The sequence below is a fragment of the Pongo pygmaeus genome, chromosome 4 (genome assembly GCF_028885625.2).
Source record: "Pongo pygmaeus isolate AG05252 chromosome 4, NHGRI_mPonPyg2-v2.0_pri, whole genome shotgun sequence".
Classification (NCBI taxonomy): domain Eukaryota; kingdom Metazoa; phylum Chordata; class Mammalia; order Primates; family Hominidae; genus Pongo; species Pongo pygmaeus.
The window spans coordinates 83,773,351-83,789,610 of NC_072377.2; positions in this window are offsets into that span (position 1 = coordinate 83,773,351).

The window sequence follows — 16,260 nt, forward strand, 5'->3', positions numbered from 1 at the left end:
TAGAAACCATGGGCCCACAGGAGATCTAGAACATAATTCCATCCCTTAGGGAGCTTATTACATTTTTGGGAAGACAAAACTTGTTATTTATGCAAAACAAGAAACAAAGACGCATGTAGAACCAGCAGTGTGCTGAAGCCAGCTCCTACCAGCTCATAAGAGCCAACTATTCAAGTTTTAGGAATATTGTGAGCCAGTTAAACTGTTGGTAGTTTGAAATTGGCCATAGTGGGAGTATTTACACAGAAACTGGCAAACACTACAAATCAGGGCTCCAGAGAACTGGTTGTTAAATATTTATCAGCACACAAGTGATTATTCTACCTTGTCCTATTCCTAGTTGGCCCTCCTTATATTTTTGAAGCTGATGTAGAAAACTCGAGGCTTTCAGAAAATTTCTTGCATAAGAAATGAAGTAAGAAAAGTAAAAATGGGCGGGGTGCTATGGCTCACACCTGTAATCCTAGCACTTTGGGAGGCCTAGGCAGGAGGATCGCTTGAGTTCAGGAGTTTGGGACCAGTCTGGCCAACATGGTAAAACCCCATCTCTACTAAAAATACAAAAATTAGGCCAGGTGCAGTGGCTCATGCCTATACTCCCAGTTCCTCATGGGGCTGAAGCACAAGAATCTCTTGAATCTGGGGGGCGGAGGTTGCAGTGAGCTGAGATCGTGCCACTGCATTCCAGCCTGGGCAACAGAGCAAGACATGTCTCCAAAAAAAAAAAAGTGAAAATCAGGAAGCACTTGAGAGAAGCTAGCCAGTTGCAGACTCAGGGGATGAGCTAGCAGGTGTGGTATGCTCTCCCCCAGGTAACTCCCTGGGCTTCTTGGATACTTATTATACTCAACCTTAGCATAATGACTCAAATTCCTATTACAGTTCCATTAGGTTAGTAAGAGCCTCATTTGAATCTTACACCTCTAGGACTGAGTGGCCATCAATCTCTCACCAATTAGTATGAATTCATTCCAATGCTCATTCACCTCCTGACTTCTCATGGAGATCGAGAAGACTGAGGAGTTGGGCACGGTGGTGCACGCCTGTGGTCCTAGCTACCTGGGAGGCTGAATGGGGAGGATCACTTGAGCCCAGGAGTTCAAGTCCAGCATGGGCAACATAGCAGGATCCTGTCTCTCTCTTTTTTTTTTTTTTTTTTAAACTACTGGGGGAATGGGAGGCGTGGTTGGGAAAGAAAAGAGGCATCGTCACTGTAGGGAAAAAGCCATGGCTGAGTAGAATCCCACGGGAAGTGTGGGAGATCTCTGGGGGCAGGATGAGGGCACTGGGGGCAGCCAGAGGAGGCCTGGGGGCATGGGAGCAGGTGCACAAAGGGAGGTGCAGCCCTTTTTGCCTACATCCAAGAAAAAGGAAAAAAAAAAAAAAAAACTCTTCCTTCTCCCCATCCAGGTTATCAGTCCTAGGCTCCAGAAGTATTATGATGATTATCCTTAGGTTAATTTTGGAGACAGGCTATAAAGTTAAAGAGAATGAGGAAGATATAGAATCCAGCCACCTGCTATTGAAATATCTGTAGGCATTTTTTATGGCCTAGGCTAGAAGATAACTGGGAACAGACTCAAGCAGCAAAAAAGAATCTGGTCCAGAAGCGAGGCCGTGGGAAAACTAGATAATGTACAGCATGAATCTAGGGGTGAGAGGTGGGGCGCCCCTGTTTGGGATACACGCCTGGGGTCCCCAGTAACATCGGGACTGTAAAGGGTGGCTCAACCTTTCAGTGGCATGAAGAAACCCCCTGCAGTGTCCACAGCTCCGCATCTTACAGCCCCGCCCAATTTGGTCATAGGCAACCTCAGGTGACAGAGACGCTCACCCCAAATTTCCTGGGGCAGTATAGTTTCCACAATGGGTGAGGGTGTTTTATTCCAGAGAAATAATTCTAGTACTATAGAATTAAGTATAGAGATGATGAAGTAAATTGGACCCATCATCCTAATATTTTTGTGTGGTGTTGGGGAATTATGTTTGAATATGTGGCAACATACTTGAAATATCTAAGAGAATTTGGCATAATTAGATAATGCAATAAATTGAACTTGTGATTCTAGTTTAGAATGCAGACAGATGCTCTTCACCTTAAAATGGGGCTATGTCCTAATAAATCCGTAAGTTGAACATATCTTAAGTCCAAAGTGCATTTAGTACTCCAATAAACCCAAGTCAAAAGTTTGTCATCCATCATTAAGTCCAGATACTGGGTTATGTTTTTATAAAAATCGTAAGTCAAACCATCATTAGTTGGGAGTTGTTTATAGTTGAATATTTGGTTTATCATCATCATCATTATTATTGAGACAGGATCTCACTGTCGCTCAGGCTGCAGTGCAGTGGTGCAATCTCAGCTCACTGCAGCCTCAACCTCCTGGGCTCAAATAGTCCTCCCACCTCAGCCTTCTGAGTAGCTAAGACTACAGGCTCGTGCCGCCATACCCAGCTAATTTTTTGTATTATTTTTTTGTAAAGATGGGGTGTTACTGTGTTGCCCAGGCTGGTCTCAAACTCCTGGGCTCAAATGATCCTCCTGCCTTGGCCTCCCAAAGAGAGTATTTGATTTTAGACTTGTGATTTTAAGTCCGGAGGTAGGAGAATTTGGTAGAATATGCAAATATTGAGGTGATTAAGATAATTTCTCATCCATTATATAAATTTTTTAAATTCACAAGTTATATAAGCACATAGGTAGGTTTCATCAAATGACAAAAAATAAATTCATAAATGAAATTTAAATATGTTGTTTTTCATGTTACAAATTAGCATAGTATATTATGTCATAAATTAATATATTACATTTATAAATGGGATTTAGAGTGTTTAAGGAAATTTAATTAAGTTTACAAATGGGACTAAACATTAATCAAAAGCCTAAAAGTGATTATATATTTTGCTATAAAGTAATAAGTAGATTTGCATATTTATAGAATATAGTAAAGTAATACAATTTTTAAGTTGAATTTTTTAACTTAAGATTTTGTAATTTGTAACTTTAATCAAATATTAATTTTAACACCAAAGTCACCATAAATTGTGTTTTTTGTAAAAGACAACCTTTCCTTCAGGCATAAGGAAAGCCTCCTACAAGCTCCACATTGTACCACCTCGCCCAAATCATTGGTTAATAAACAACCTCAGACAATTGACATGCACCTCAAATTTCCTGAGGCAGTAGAGTTTCCTTAGTGGAGAAGGGTCTTTTATTCCTGAGAAATAATTCTACAATTGTAGAACTAAGTACAGAGATGCTGAAGTCAATTGGACCCATCATCCTAATATTTTTGTGTGGTGCTTGGGAATTATGTTTGTATATGTGGCAAAGTACTTGAAATATCTAAGAGAATTTGGCATACAGAATTCAATAAATTCAACGTGGGATTCTAGTTTAAAATGCATACAGATGCTCCCTTACTTACCATGTAGTTACATCCTGGGATAAACCCACGGCAAGCCAGAAATACCATAAGTGAAAATGCTTTGAATATCTTTTTTTTTTTCTTTCTTTTTTTTTTTTTTTGAGATAGAATCTCGCTCTGTCGCTCAGGCTGGAGTGCAGTGGTGCGATCTTGGCTCACTGCAAGCTCCGCCTCCTGGCTTCACGCCATTCTCCTGCCTCAGCCTCCCGAGTAGCTGGGACCACAGGCACCCGCCACCATACCCAGCTAATTTTTTGTATTTTTTTAGTAGAGATGGGGTTTCACTGTGTTAGCCAGCATGGCATTTAATATCTTGATAAGCCCATCATCAAGTCAAAAAAATCTTAAGTCAAACCATTATAAGTTGGGGATTGTCTGTAGTTGAGTATTTGATTTCAGACTTGTGATTTTAAATCAGAAGGTAGGGAGAATTTGGTTGAATATTTAAATGATATTGAGGTGGTTCAGATAATTTATAATACACTATATAATTTTTTTAATTTGCAAGGGTTATTTAAGTGCATAGACAGGTTTTGTGAGACAAGTGACATAAAAATGAAACATTATAAATGCAATTTAAATTTATTGTTTATAATGTATTACAAATTAGCATAGTATATTACGTTATAAATATATTAAATTTATAAATGGAATTTAGAGCATTTAAAGAAATTTAATTAGGTTTACAAATAGCACTAGACATTAATCAAAAGCTTACAAGTGATTATAAATTTTGCTATAAAGTAATAAGTAGATTTGTATATTTATAGATATAGTAGAGTCATAAGATTTTTAACTTGAACTTCTATACTTAAGGTTTTGTAATTTGTAACTTTAATCAAACATTAATTTTAAAAACCAGTCACCATAAATTGTGTTTTCTGTGTATAAAAGCTACACTTATAAGCAAATAACAAAATCAATAAAAAACAGCACAGTGACAATCAGCACTGATTTTTTTTTATTAAGGGGTGGAGATCTGGGGAAATGCATCCTCAATTCCAAATAAGGGGCTAACAATCATTCCAGAGCACTGCCTTTTCTACATTGGGGACTGTCACCGCACAGAGGGATAAAGGACCTTGATTCAGCTCTCCCTGGCTCCAGGGCATCACCAAGCGGCTGGCTGCATCGCTCGGGGCCTGAGCTATCCTGCTGTCAGCTCTCAAACCCCTCGTTTGCCAGGACACGTGGCCTGAAGAATGCACTAGCCCCAACTTGGGGCCCTGGTGTGGCAATGAGGCAAGGAACACCACTCTCTTCTCCCTACTACATTAAAAATTTTAAGGATGCCTAAACATGTCTGCTTATTTGGAGGGCTGGGGTGAATGAGGCCTCCAGAATGAAAGCTCTCCTATTCTGGCTGCACCACGTGACTGAGAAGTAACTTTAGCTTATTTCCTTGGCTCATCATAAAAGAATGAAAAGTATTTTCCTCACATTGTCTACCTCCTCAACTATGGAGTGGACATGCATCATGCCTTCAACTCAGGTCTTTGAGAAAAACAACTTTATTTCCCAAATTTCACCTTGTTTTTCTTCTGAGAACTTATTGTGCCAAACTCAAGAGAAACATAACCTCAGTCTTTCTTGGGGTTCCCATTCTTCTTCCAGAATCAAGACTCTAGGATGTCTTCTCAGTACCAAGGTGTTTGGGGAGGGGGACATCTATACACACAGATTCCTTCTAATGTGACCGTAGTCAGCACCCACGCCCCATACTCTAACAGACCACACTGGGGACCTCAAATCTGTGTGAACCTTTGCAGCCATTCCTTTACTGGCCCCTTACCTGTGGACTGCAGAAAGCCCCACAGGCCTCCCTTCCTTCTCTCTCAGCATGGGAGAATCCTTCTCAAGTATGAGGAGGAAAGCCTCATTCTCCCTCTTGCTTTTGGCCAAGAAATCTCCATTCCCAGTGTTCCTTCACTTACGCCCTGCTATGACTTGAATGTGCCCCCTGAAGCTCATATGTTGGAAACTTAATCCCTAATACAGCACTTTTGAAAAGTAAGGCCTAATGGGAGGTGTTTAATTCGTGAGGGCGGAGCCCTTGTGAATGGATTAATGTCAGTTATAAAAGGGCTTGAGGCTGCAAGTTCCATTTCTTTCTCTCTTATACTCTCTGCCCCTCCACCTTCCACCAGGGGATGACACAGCACAAAGGTCTTTGCCAGATACCGGCACCTTGATCTATCTTGGACTTCCCAATCTCCTGTGTAAAATAAATTTCCTTTCTTTATAAGTCACCCAGTCTATGGTATTCTGTTATAGCAACACAAAATGGACTAAGACACTCCCACAAACCCCAGACTTCGACTATGGGCTTAGCTCTGGGTACACAAAAACTAGAACAGTTTGCAAGCTGGCTCTGACTCACACCACCACAGCCTCACTGAAATAGTGGGCCCAGAGTCCACTCTGCCTGAATGGGAGGATTGGGGCAAAGGGAAATATGTAAAGGAAATGGGTCAATATCTCAAAGTGCTACCACAACATATTGTGAACAACTTCAATAGCTAATTTAAAAAAATTCTTTTTTAGAAATGAGGTCTCACTATGTTGCCCAGGCTGGTCTCACACTCCTGGGCTCAAGCAATCCTCCCACCTCAGCCTCCCAAAGTGCTGGGATTACAGGCATGAGCCACCACACCTGGCCTCACACTGTTTAGATTTGTTCCTAAAAGTAAAAGATGCCTGTGTTTAAACCAGGCCAGATCACTCACCCTAGAAATTCCACAAATAGCCCATGAGCTGAGGGCTCCAGGCAGATGGGTGGCTGAGCCCAGTTCCCATCCTGGCCTGGAGGAGGAGAGCTAGGAAGTCACAGCTTAGGATACACTGGGGCTGGCGGGAAGGTTTGCTTTTATCCATTATCCAAGCTGTGATTCAGTGCATAAGTCTCCCTTTCATTAAGTTTAACTTGTTGAGTAACATTAAATTTATATACTGCAAAGCATAATAGAATTTCACTGCTGTGAGCGTATATGTTCACAAGCATCATCCAACTAAGTGTGAGCATCTGCTGCCTCATTGGGGGTATTTACTAGTCATTCATTAGTTATTTATTTTGTAGCACCTATTAAACAGTAGCAGATATCTAATGTCTGAGAAAAATTTATGGAAGGAAGATTTGAATGGAAAATTTTCTCCATTAGCATATTTTTAAGGAGTTTTCCTCACAATTCCATCCCACTCCTACCTCTCCTACCAGAATTCTGAGGATCAGGGCTTGAGAACTAACATCTCCAAAGTCCCAGTAGCCCTGTGGTTTTCTACAGGCTCCTGGAGGATAAGGACCGTGCCATGTTTATCTCACCCTCCCCCCCTCAATAAAGTACAAATTTGTGGAATTGGAGAGGCCAAGAGGCCTCAAATTCTTCTCTTTCATATCATCCACTAGGGGGCAGCAATCATCTAAAAATAGCCCCTAAACCAGCCACTTTTTTTTAGCTAAAAGATGACTAAATTTCATTAAAAGTAGAATAACAAACACCTGTAATCCCAGCACTTTGGGAGTCCGAGGCGGGCGGATCACGAGGTCCGGAGACCAAGACCATCCTAGCCAACGTGGTGAAACCCCATCCCTACTAAAAATACAAAAATTAGCCGGGTACGGTGGCTTGCGCCTGTAGTCCCAGCTACTCTGGAGGCTGAGGCAGGAGAATCGCTTGAACCCGGGGAGCGGAGGTTGCAGTGAGCTGAGACCGCGCCACTGCACTCCAGCCTGGGCAACAGAGCAAGTATCTGTTTCAGAAAAAAAAAAAAAAAAAGAGTAACAACAACTACAATTTATTAAACACTTACTCTGCTCCTAGCACTATGTTATATGCTAATAGTTCAGGGCTTAAGAACAATTTTATTGGCCAGGAGTGGTGTCTCATGCCTGAAATCTTGGCACTTTGGGAAGCTGAGGCAGGAGGATCGCTGCAGCTCAGGAATTTTAGACCAGCCTGGGCAACATAGTGAGACCTATCTCTACTGAGAATGTTTTAATAATTCGTCAGGCATGGTGGTGTGCGCTGTAGTCCCAGCTACTTGGGAGGCTGAGATGGGAGGATTACTTGAGCCTGGGTGGACAGGCTGCAGTGAGCTATGACTGCACCCACTGCACTTCAGCCTGGGTGACAGAGCAAGACCCTGTCTAAAAAAAAGAACTCTTATTTATCAAAACAAACATCTCAACAAAAAGCAACACCACCACACAGGAAGGAAACCACCACCTACATGTGAATTATTGCAGATTAGTCTCTGAATGAACACTGAAGCCTCGCTTTCTTTTAGGTATTGCCTTGCAAAGACTTCTGCCTTGTCCCTCAGCCTAAATTCACAGGATAGAGTCTTCTCCATAAGCAAAGCAAAGAGCCATTCATCTATCCACTCATCATTCACTCATTCTTCAGACACACACTGAGCAATTTATATACCAGGTACTGTGCTAGGTACTGGGAGCGATTTTAAAAGTACACAAAGCCAGTCCATTTTAATCCAGGCCTCTGTATGACTGAAAGCCTTTGTCTTACTATTTAATAATACTGATCATAACTGCAAAAGTATAGTGTAGTTCAGAATTAAATGAACCTGGCCGGGCACAGTGGCTCACGCCTGTGATCCCAGCACTTTAGGAGGCAGAGGCGGGCAGATCACTTGAGGTTAGGAGTTTGAGACCAGCCTGGGCAACATGGCAAAACCATCTCTACTAAAAATACAAAAATTAGCCACGTGTGGTGGCACGCACCTGTAGTCCCAGCTATTTGGGAAGCTGAGACAGCAGAATCACTTGAACCTCAGACGCAGAGGTTGCAGTAAGATTGTGCCACTGCACTCCAGCCTGGGCATCAGAGGGGGATTCCGTCTCAAAAAAAAAAAAAGAATTAAATGCACCTCAAAGCCAACCACTAGATTCTCTCGCTCTATTTAGAGGACATTTGTTTGCTTTAAGAACCCAGACTTAATCCTGAGAGGTTTTAGCAGGGTCTGAAGAGAGCCTCGTCCTAAACATCTCTGCCAGGAAGAACTCTTCCAGGGAGCAGGGGGCAGGCAGCTTCCTGGCCCAGGACAGTTTGCATGACCTAAATTACTTGAGTCAAAAATTCTTTGGGCCATATAGTGTTCCGGTGGTGGTTGTTGGGTTTTCTATTTGCTAACTTGAGCAAACATTTAAAATTCGAGTGTTTTTACACAAAAACCTGGATTTCCAACTTCTCTTTAAAAAGTCAAAAGCTCCAGCCTCCATCTGCATTCACGTTCAGAAACCTTGAAGAGGGCCTGTGTTCTCCATGCACCGCAGTGTCCACACATATAAGTTTCTACCTGGCCCTGTAAGTGATCGAGTATGAGAGTCCGTACTTGGGATTTCCCAGGCACCCTGTGCGGCCTGCAGGGGATATGGAGAAGGTTGGGACTCAACCCCTCTTGTGGCAGGCCAGGTCTCACTAACAGCTAAACAGGCAGGCCTCCATGACAACTGTTTCAGCATTGACTGAGTGCTTAGGTTAAATATTAAAGGCTGCAAGAGCCAGTGCCCTTACACAAAGGCTGGAATGTAACAAAAGCCCACCAAGAGTCTTGCCTAGGCCTTTCCTGGGCCTTGAAGCATGACAAGATAACAAAGAAATTCTTAAATTCCTTGTACCCACGTTTAGAATTAAACACATTTTATTAGGGGTCAGTAAAGAACTCCCCAGACTTCCATAACTCAGTGGAAGACAAGATAAGGGTAATCACCCCCAGCACCTGGACCCATCTAGATTAAATAAACTTACAGAGGCTCCGGAGGAAGGTCTCCAGGACTCAGACCTTAGTTATGGATTAGAGGGAATCAGTCACTTGTGTCTTTTGATGAATGCACAATTACACATAGACATATAGCTTCAGAGGTATATAAGCACTGGAAAACTTTGTAAATTTGAGTTGGTCTGGTGATATTTTCCTGGCCTTCTCCCTGTACCCAGTTACAGAAATAAACTCTCTTCTTTCCCAGTTTATCTGCATCTCATTACTGGGCCATGAGAACAAGCAGCCCAACCCTCAGTTCAGTCTGGGAACACTCTGGCTAACAACCTGTTAGGGGTTGTCACCACTGCCTGGAGAGGATAGGAGTACATTGGGGGCCAGCCGACAGGAGCTGAGGTCTCGGGTAGAGGACTCCTACCTTATCAATAGATGGAAAGAGTTTCAAACCCAGCATCACTGACTCTGGTTCCAAAATCCGAAATTCTTTTGTAGCGACAGCACACATTCATCAGGTATACAGAGAAGAGTTAACAGCAGGCCCGAGATGGCTGCCAATCTTTAGTTAGAAAGGCTTAATTGCAAAGTTGGCCCTTGGCTGGTATCTGAGCACTTGGCTTTCCAGAGTGTTCCCACCATTTCTGAAACTGGTAAGAGTGGTTCACCATGTCTTGACTGTACAGTGTGGTTTATGCCGAGCATCTGCTTTCTTTCTGGGAGTTGGAATTTTGGTACATGGTAGGGAGAAGGTGCCTATGGGACCAGACCCTAATAAAAACCCTGGGTGCTGAGTCTTTAATGAGCTTCCCTTGTGGCCAACATTTCATATCCCTTGTCACAACTCATTGCTGGGGAAATTAAGCACATATTATGTGACTTCCATCTGGAGAAGACTCTTGGTAGCTTGCCCCCTGGTTTTCTCTGGACTTGGCCCCATACACCCTTTTTTTTTTTTTTTTTGTGATGGTTTTGCTCTGTATCCTTTCACTGTAATAAATTATAACTGTAAGCATAACTAGATGCTGAGTTATGCTTCGGCCAATCACTAGATTCTATTTAGAGGGCATTTGTTTATTTGAAGAACTCAGACTTACTTAATCCTGAGAGTTTTTACCTGGGTCCAAAGAGAGCCTCGTTCTAAACATCCCTGTCTAGAAAGCCTCTGATGAGACTTTCTAGCAAACCACTTAAATGTAGTGGTCTTGGGGACCCCGAAACATCAGTCAACTATCTCCAACAACTGAAAGAGGCTTTGGGCTTACGAAGTGCAAAGAATAATTGAGGTGCTAGGTCATCACAGGCATCACTAATGAGAAAATAATGGAAAACAGGGGCCTAAAATTTGAGGCCAATAACCACAAGGAGAAGCTCTGCAGCTTCTCCTGCGGAGCTGGAGAAGCAAAACTCAAAGTGGAGACCCCTGAGATTGGACACATGACAAGGGACAGAGTCTAACTGAAGTGGTTTATTTGGTTAGTCTCATACCTAGAGAAATTTAAGGTGAGGCAGTCACCCCCAATACCAGCTCTACCCTTCTTTCATAGTCATAGTGCCCCAAATTTTTGCAGGAACCCAGATGCCCAGAATAAAAGATTGCACTTCCCAGGTTAGTTGTGGCCATCTAAGTTCTGATCAGTGGCATATAAGCAAAAAATTTCATGGTAGCTTCTGGGAATCCTCTTCTAAAGAGGGTTAATTTTTTTTTTTTTTTCTTTTTTTTAAGATGGAGTCTCACTCTGTCGCCAGGCTGGGGTGCAGTGGTGCAATCTTGGCTCACTGCAACCTCCGCCTCCGGGTTCAAGTGATTCTCCTGCCTCAGCATCCCAAGTAGCTGGGATTACAGGCATGCACCACCACACCCGGCTAGGTTTCACCATGTTGGCCAGGATGGTCTCTGTCTCTTGACCTCATGATCTGCCTGCCTCGGCCTCCCAAAGTGCTGGGATTACAGGCGTGAGCCACCACGCCCAGCCAGATCATTAATATTTCTTATTCGTCCTCTTCTCCCTCCTCCTAGGCTGGAATATGGATATAATAGCTGGAGTTCCAGAGGCTGTCTTGAGTTGATGAGAAAGCCTTGGGAATAGAAGTGTCATCATAGAGAACAAGATAGAACTGACACCGTGGAGTAACATACCAGTAACAGACCATAAAATTTCTATCACTGGACTTTGTGGACATGAAAAATCTCCATCTGCTCTTGGGGCTTTACTGTTACTTCCAGCTAAATTTAATCCTCCTTAATGCAAAAGAAATTCCGGATGAGGAAGTGTTTATAAAGTCATGTATCCAGAACCACAGACTCACCAAATCTTAGATCTGAAGAGTCATCAGGAAGCTTTTTGTTTCAGCCTTTTCATTTTACAGTTAGAAAAACTGAGGCCCAGTCACCTCTGTGATTTGTGAGGGTTACATGGCTAGTTAGGAGCAAAACTGAGGTCAGATCCCAGGTTTTGGGGCCACAGGCTCATGGTTCTCATTTTCCTGCTATGAGAACTGCCTCAGGTAGGCCAGGTCAGGGGTAAAGTCCAAAAGGGGGTTTCTCTCTAGAGGACTCAAAGAAAAAGCAGTGTCGGATTGCCGTAGCTCACGCCTGTAACCCCAGCACTTTGGGAGGTTGAGGCAGGTGGATCGCTTGAGCCCAGGAGTTTGAGACCAGCCTGGGCAACATGGTAAAACTCCATTTCTTCAAAAAATACAAAAATTAGCTGGATGTGGTGGTATGTGCCTGTCCTCCAAGCTACTTGGGAGCCTGAGGTGGGAGAATAGCTTAAGCCCTGGAGGTTGAGGCTGCAGTGAGCTACGATGGTGCCACTGCACTCTAGCCTGGGTGACAGAGTGAGACTCTGTCTCAAAAAAGAAAAAGAAAAGAAAAGAAGAAAAAGAAAATATGCTGAAGACTGTACATGATGAAATTTCAGAGGTCTCCTGGGAGGCCATCCCACTTCTGGTTTTGATGGGCAGAGACTCAACAGTGGAAGGCAGGTATGACCTGGGACTTCTCAGGCCCCAGCTTTCCTCCTCTTCACCTTCCTCTCACCCATCAGACTTCACATCTCCCTCTTCCCTTGGTGTTCAAACCTAAGTCTATACAGAGTGCCTCGAACCCATATGGTGCTTAGAGGTGGAACCCAGGCTAGATTTCACCCGACCTGTGCCTTCTTGGCCAGTCCCTCTATGAAGTACGCAGACAGACAACCTTTTACAGAGGACCGGGCTTGAGAAAGGGCTCGCTGGGATCCATCTTGCTTCCCCATGTACACCCGGCCCCACTCACACCAAGGGAGTTTCAGCCCTGCTGGAAACACTGTGGCAGATGCTTTGGTGGCCTGCCCATTTCTTTCACTTTGTCATTCACAGATGTCAAAGCACCAGCACCTGCAGTTCTTTGTTTCTGGGCTTCCTCTGGTGCAGAAGCTGCTTTTTCTGCCTATGTTGGAGGTGTGGGGGATTTAGGAGACCTAAGGAATGGGCTCCAATGAGATGAAGGGAATGGGTGTGTAAAGCCTCAGCCCCTCACCTGGTGGGGGCTGAGTCTGAGGAATGTGCCCTGCATTGTTCCTGCATGATTAGGCTCCAGCTGCCCTCAGTGGTAATGGCCCCTCTCCTCCCTCCCCAGTCTAGGGGTGCTTCACCTCCCAAATACAGAGGGTTCACTCATCCTTATCTCAGGGTCTGCTTCTGGGGGAGCTGACCAGAAGCAAACCTTCCTCAGCACTCAGATTTTACTTACTCCAAAATTAGGGAATATTAAGTTTGAACAGATACCCTGTGCTCGAAAGCACGCGCACAGACATATATATAGAAATTTCTGGCTGGGTGCAGTGGCTCACGCCTGTAATCCCAGCACTTTGGGAGGCCAAGGCGGATCACTTGAGGCCAAGAGTTTGAGATTAGCCTGGCCAACGTAGGGAGACCCCATCTCTACAAAAATAATTATTTAGCTGAGTGTGATGGTGGACACCTGTAGTCCCAGCTACTCAGAAGACTGAGGTGGAATGATCACTTGAACCTAGAAGTTCAAGACTACAGTGAGCCGTGATGGCACCACCGTACTCCAGCCTGGGTGACAGAGTAAGACCCTATCTCAATTAAAAAAAGGAAATTTCCAACTTTTCTCTGAGCCCACTACCCAAAGATAATCATATGCCCCCAGCCACTCAGCTGAGCTTTACTGCCCTTCCAAGAATAGCCTAGAAATCCAGTAAGGACAATGAAAACTAGAAAAATGAAGAGACACTGATACTGGATCTAATTCATATTTTTAACCCCACTCACCACCTGCAATCACACCCACCCACAGCCTTCAGTAAGTGCTCAGTAAATATCTGTTAGTCAGCAAAGCTACTGGGAGCACACACTCTGCCCCTGCGCCATACACCCTGCCCCCAACCCCTGCTCTATTATGGTGATATCCCCCCCGCCCCCAGTCTCTCTGCACAGAATGGTGAAGAAACTGCATTTGGTTTTTTCAAACTATTCTTCAGACTGGGCACAGTGGCTCATGCCTGTAATGTCAGCACTGTGGGAGGCTGAGGTGGGCAGATCACAAGGTCAGGAGCTCCAGACCAGCTTGGCCAACATGGTGAAACCTCATCTTTACTAAAAATTTAAAAAATTAGCCAGGCGTGGTGGTGCACGTCTGTATTCCCAGCTACTCAGGAGGCTGAGGCAGGAGAAACGCTTGAACCTGGGAGGCGGAGGTTGCGGTGAGCCGAGATCACGCCATTGCACTCCAGCCTGGGCAACAGAGCAAGACTGTGTCTCAAAAGAAAAAAAGAAAAAAACAAACAAACAAACAAAAACTATTCTTCTGCACCCTCAGGAGAATGGGCCAGGAACATGCTCTTGAAACAGGCTGCTTGCTCAGAAATACATTTCCATATTAGCAGGCGCAGCTGTCCCTCCTGCTGGAGGCCTGTTGGCTTCTTGAGAACTGCTAGTCTTACCATTTGCCACATGCCCAACAGGAAAATTTAATTCACAGAAACTCAGAATGCCAGATTCTTCCTCCCTCCCAACTCAGGGATCCCCTCAAGAGCCTGCCTGACAGCTGTTATCTCCTTCATGAACACCTCAAGTGACAGGGAACTCACTGCTGTATGATGTAGCCTATCCTATTGTTGGAAGGCTCTAGTTATTAATAATTCTTAATAGTAGACATCATTTATTAAACATTTGCTATGTGCCAGGCTCCATTAAAAGTAATTTAACTAGCCAGGTGTGGTGGTGTGCACCTGTGGTCCTAACTACTTGGAAGGCTGAGGCAAGAGGATTCCTTGAGCCCAGGAGTTCAAGACTGCAGTGAGCTATGATTACGCCACTGCACTCCAGCCTGGGCCACAGAACAAGACCTCAACTCCTTTAAAAATAAAAATTAAATGAAAAGTGCTTGACCTGTGTCAACTCATTGAATCACGAAAACAATCCTATGAAATAGATGCTATTGTTATTACTCCACCTGACCTGACAGGCAAGGAAACTTGCAGCACAGAGAAGTAAATAATTAGCTGAAGATCACAGAGCTAGCAGTGGCAGAATGCAATTTCAAACAAAAAGTGGCCTTCGAGAGCTTTCCTCTGTTGCCTTTTTTCTACTTGGGGCAGAAATCTTTCATCCTATAAGTGAGGCTTTTTAGGTCCAGATCCTTGTGAAATTGTGATGAATGCCAAGGACCCTTTCCATGCTACTGTGCATATGGTCACAAAACTCTGCGTATTATTTCAGGGAGTCAATCCACCCCAGCCCTTGGACCCCAGGTTAAGAACCACAGCTAACACAAATAATGTTACTTTTGTATCTATTTGGAAATTCTCTTATGAACTTCTTTTATATCTAACAGACTTTCTCCAGGCTTAATTTTCCCTATTTTTAAATTTTTTTCAGACAGAGTCTCCCTCTGTCACCCAGACTGGAGTGCAATGGCACAATCTTGGCTCACTGCAACCTCTGCCTCCTGGGTTCAAGTGATTCTCCTGCCTTAGCCTCCCAAGTAGCTGGGATTACAGATATGTACCACCACGTCCAGCTAATTTTTATATTTTTAGTAGAGATGGGGTTTCACTGTGTTGGCCAGGCTGGTCTCGAACTCCTGACCTCAAGAGATCCACCCATCTCAGCCTCCCAAAGTGCTGGGATTAGAGGCATGAGCCACCGCGCCCAGCCAATTTCCCCAGTTCTAGATGAAAGAATGTTCAACCACACCAATACTCAAAGATAAACAAATTCAAATAATAATAAGGTTAAGGTGTTATTTTGTACCTTTATAACAACAAAGAGCTATAAAGAAAATACTCAAAAATCAAGTGCTGGCCAGGTGCAGTGGCAGACACCTGTCATCCCAAGCACTTTGCAAGGCCAGGGCAGGTGGATCTCTGAGCTCAGGAGTTCAGGACCAGCCTGGGCAACGTGATGAAACCCCATTTCTACAAAAAAAGTACAAAAAATTAGCCAGGCACAGTAGTGCGTGCCTGTAGTCGCAGCTACTCAGGAGGCTGAGGTGGGAGGATGACTTAAGCCTGGAAGGTCGAAGCTGCAGTAAGCTATGATCACACCACTGCACTCCAGCCCGGGCAACAGAGCAAGACCCTGTCTCAAAAAAAAGAGTGCTGGGAGGGTTAAACTCCTGTTGCTGCTGCTATGGTACCTGTATACACTACCATTAGAAATTTGGCAACACATAGGAAAGACTGATGAAAACACCCATAAGCTTTTGACCTGGTAATTCTACTCCTCAAATTTATTCCAAGAAAATAATTTAGGTGGAAATAAAAGCCACATGTAGAAAGATATTTATAACAAATTTTTCTCTAAGAGCCAGAAAAAAAAAAAATGTCCAAAAAAACAATTGAGAAATTATAAGTAAATATGGTCATTAGCTTAATGGAACAGATAAAATAATGAAAAGCATTAAAATAACATTCAGGAAAAAATGTGGAAGGTAGAAATCAACATGATGATGATTGTCAGTTGTGGGGTGATAGGGTGGGAATGCCCAGGGAACTTTCAATTCGCTTTTTAGTGCCTCACTTTAAAAAGTGAGAGACCAAATAATCAGAACAAAAGCAGCTCAGAGGAAAAAGAGAGAAACTATAAAGGA